The sequence below is a fragment of the Myotis davidii genome, unplaced genomic scaffold (genome assembly GCF_000327345.1).
Source record: "Myotis davidii unplaced genomic scaffold, ASM32734v1 scaffold1847, whole genome shotgun sequence".
In the NCBI taxonomy this organism is placed as follows: domain Eukaryota; kingdom Metazoa; phylum Chordata; class Mammalia; order Chiroptera; family Vespertilionidae; genus Myotis; species Myotis davidii.
In genome coordinates this window covers 56189-60696 of record NW_006298444.1, presented here as the reverse complement: position 1 = coordinate 60696, position 4508 = coordinate 56189, and the positions used below count along the sequence as shown (strand labels likewise).

Genomic DNA, 4508 nt, shown 5'->3' with positions numbered 1-4508 from the left:
AAACCATCATGTTGGGGCATGAGAAGAGATAAACCAAAGAACTCATGTACTTATATGCATAGCTAATGGACACAGGCAATAGGGTAGTGAAGACCTGGGGGATGGGTAGGGGCTAGGAGGAGGGGAGGAAAGAGGGGGAAATGGGAGATATCTGTAATACTATCAACAATAAAAAATACATTTTAAAATGAAAAAAAAAGAAAATTAAAAACAAAACAAAACATCATGCTGGAGTAACAGGGAATATGTACATACTGCTGTTCCTCAAATGAGTGACTACTAACAGATAAGACTTCTTAACGAAATCTTCTTCGACCAGTGGTCGGCAAACTCATTAGTCAACAGAGCCAATTATCAACAGTACAACGATTAAAATTTCTTTTGAGAGCTAATTTTTTTAAACTTAAACTATATAGGTAGGTACATTGTTATTAACTTAATTAGGGTACTCCTAAGGCTTAGGAAGAGCCACACTCAAGGGGCCAAAGAGCCACATGTGGCTCGAGAGCTGCAGTTTGCCGACCACGGTTCTAGACCAAGTCAGGACAGGTCACAATCATACCCATGGTTCCAACTGATGTAACTATGCATTAGTTGATGTTTCATAATAGTTTTCAAAACATAACCCAGCCTTTTGACATATGGAGGAAACCATAAGTAGATATTTCACTCCAGAACTGAGCTGGGAAATTGATCTGTATGAGGTCTCATTTCAAACAAGCCTCCCCATGTGTGTCAATTGTTTAGATTGATATGCCTTATTTTTTTATTTTTTATTGAATTTATTGGGATTACATTGGCAATACAATCTTATAGGTTTCAAGTGTACAATTCCATAATACATAAACTGTATATTTACCATCCAAAGTCTAGTCTCCTTCCATCACCATTTATACCCCATTTACTCTCTTCTACCTGCCCCCATTCCCTTTTCTCTCTGGTAATTACCTTATTACTATCTGTGTTTATGAGGTTTTTTTTCTCTCATAGAACAGACTGACATCCTTGTTTATTTTTGATTAAAGAATCAGTTAGCAATTTGCATACCAGTTTATCTGATATTCTTGGATACTGATCCTGATAATATGAATAAAAACCATGTTGTCCATCTCTAAAGGTATATACCAGTGGCATAGAGGGCTTAAAACCAAAAAATCAATATTCACCTACACCAAAATTGCCTGGACTACAATAAACAATCACAAATCTTCATGGATTTTGATATTATATAATCTATCATAAATTGGAAGTATTGGTTACAAAAATAATTGAAGAATTATGAAGAAAGCTATTATCAGGAGATTGGTACTCACCGCATTAGTTCAAACCAAATTCTGGCACCAATTTTATCTGAGACTTGGGTGATCAAATAACTTTCTGGAGGCACTGTGGTTAGGGATTTCCTCCAATGGATGCTGTGAAATACAATTAGTCACAATAGTGTGACATCAAAAGACTTTTCAATAAAATGTATGTCAAGATCATAGGGTAAAAAAGGATTAAATGATACAAATCAAACTAAATGAGAGCCAACATATTTTAAAATGTTATCTGAATGTTGCATTTCATTATTACATAATATCAGATCACGTTTTATTTTCCAAACCTGCTACTATTGTGCCATATTTTATTGGTTGTATTGATAAGCAAAACGTCCATGAGTCTGTGTAACCTATAATTGTTTAAAGATAACTAATGGCAAAAGGCATAAAAATACTTCCTCCACTTCCCTAAGGTAATATACTGAATTAAAAATAACTGAACAGAGGAGGGTTTTTTTGGCATGAAGTTATGTTGGCTCTTTGTTCTTTCTTTTTTTTTTTCTTTTCTTTTTCCCTGGCAACAACTGTTACTATTTGGCAAGAGCCTTGATAAGGGAAGAGGAAAGAAGACTGGAACAACAGGTGGAGACCCTATTGGCATGTTTCCAACCTGCACTCCTACCCCAGTTAAATTTATTTCTCCCTGAACTATAGCGATATGAACAAGGTTTCAAGTTCTGGGCATTAGCACACTGACAATCACTGCTGCCTCTACCAGGATGGACTAGGCCTAACCAATATAGCACGTCTATAACATCTTCAAATCAAAACTCTGCACAAAATAGTTGTATAGAATCAGAAATAGTTGGCAATAAAATTCTTACAAGTAGCACCTACGTTTGAACCCTACTCATTTACTGCTTAGAAAGTAGAGGCATCTGTTAGTGCCAAACTTATACTATTGTCACATCTCACCACCTTCTAAACAAAGGTGGCCTAAACAAAGCAGACTGTTAAATAATACTCCAACTCTCTTGAAATAATTTTTTCTAATCTAAGAAGACTGAAATAAAAATAGTAAAGTCATTAGACAATTTAAAATATATTTGAGATCACCTTAATATTGAGAATTGATTTTCACACTCCTCCAGAGAGCAGTATTCCTGAAATGAAATGAATATTATTTTACTGGCTTATGAAGACAGAAACATTAATATTTCTTTTTTATACCTTTCAAATTTGATACAGATTATTTAAAAAAAATCTTTTTATTTGGAATCCAAGCAAACTTGGAATTTCAAATACCCAGAAGTTTTCATATTTGTTATTAATTCAATAAAACCACATCCAGCCCCATCACTAGCTAACTGTGTGAGGGCAAGTCACAATCCCTTTTTGGACCTCAGTTTATTTTCTTCTTCTATCTTTTGCCTTAATTGATAGCAACTTTCAACTGGTGCTATGGCATGGCCTCACTGACCCCTTTAGTCAGTTGTTTTCACCTGCTCCCATTTGTCATTGCAAAAAAAAAAAAAAATCTAATCCCTCAAAGTGTGAAGTAAGGGGAATTCATTTTTGTTAGACTTAATGAAATTATTCCTAGATTTATTTTATCTATTTTAATTGAAGTATAATTGGCATACATATTAGTCTTATCTGTACAACATAATAATTTGATATTTGTATTTATTGCAAAATGCACACCACAGTAAGTCTGTCACCATATATAGTTTAAATACCTTTAATATCAGAAATATTATTAATTAGTTCTAAGTCTTCCTAATGCCCTCGTTTTTCTCATATTCTGTTTTTATGCCCATATCAGTAGGCATATAAGCTTTAACTAAGTTTATTCCTCAACCTTTGCTACCTGTACCCTGGTCACCTAGTCAATTCTTTCCTCAAAATATAAGGTTATCAAAATACTTCAGAACATAACTAAATAAAATCAATACTTATCCTCTGTTTTGTTCTGATAAAATTACCTATCTACTAAAAACAAGGCTGGATTCCCAGTGGTAGGTGACCTCCTATTAAGCTCCCAATTTTCAGTACTAATATTCACAAATACATTATGGGTGTGTGTTTTTTCCTTCCCGGTGAAGGCCAAGAGAATATTAATACATGGTGACCTGACCGTACACACAGAAAAGAAAGGCAACTACACAATTAGGCCCTGACCACACCACAGCAAGGGCAATAACTGTCACGCATTTTCTCTCAAAGGAAATTGAATAAAGGAAGCTCTAGCTAATTTTGGCCTAGGTGTTGCTGTTAGGCATCTTCCCAGTCCTCTCTTTAACTTACAGAGAGTACACATTCTGAAAGGATGATCTGATTGTTCCAATGCTGCTTTCATTCGCATCTCTGATTGGCAGGAGATGCTAGACGCCATCAAGTATCAGCTGAACTCATCCTTTATAGCAGGAGTGTAAACTTTTCATCTGTGACAAGGAAAAAGGATTTAAAATCCTGTTGATAGGATATGTTGTGTGGAATTTTGTTCTGAAAAATAAACATGTTTCAAAGCCACTGGGTAATTTGGAGCTTCAGTTTTTATTGTCTTCATGTTAGTCAAGGAAAAAGAAAGATGGTGTCATTTAGTAAGGTAGCAAAGTGAATAACCCAAAAAAACCTCTGAAATGTTCTAAGATTTGGATTTATCTGTTTTTGTCCATGTTGGAATAATGATGAATTACATTACTATATTTCCTAAAACAAAGTAACTAAAATACAATATTTATCAGTTAAAGATCTTGTAGCTAAATTGTAAAAAATATTCAGGACATGCAAGAAGAGAATGTTAAATATCATATTATTGCTTTTGTATGAAAAACAGCAATTAATTTAACATGTAATAGTAAATTCAATTTATTCCAGAATTAGTTTTTCATTGAAATGTTTCTTTCTTCATAGTTAAGTTCATGAATTATTCAATATAGCAAATGTCACATTCTCCATACATCAATTAAGCATCAAAGCATGCTCCATATAGTTTTCCTAGAAGAAACCTCATAATAGGAGCCACATTAGCTCACAATCACTTGCAAACCAACGAAATATAAAGCTAGCCAAAAGAATTTCTAAGCTCTACTCTGTGTTTACATAAAACAACAGCCTGAAAATCCTGTATCTTTTCCACTGAAACAATATTATTGCCAAAACAAAACAATAGAAATTCTTCCTTTTTTTGTTTTTTTTTAAACCATTCGACACGACGATCTGTTCAGCACTTCAGAGTTGAAA

General features: G+C 33.9%; 1 long non-coding RNA gene across 1 annotated transcript; it reads right to left on the bottom strand.

Moving 5' to 3' along the window:
• Positions 1-1359: 1359 nt before the first annotated feature.
• On the bottom strand, positions 1360-3699 carry LOC107184724. Its single transcript, XR_001515620.1, has 3 exons — positions 3570-3699; positions 2379-2425; positions 1360-1415 (listed from the first exon to the last, which is right to left on the bottom strand). It is a non-coding gene; the product is annotated as an uncharacterized LOC107184724 (long non-coding RNA).
• Between the last annotated feature and the right edge of the window lie 809 nt (positions 3700-4508).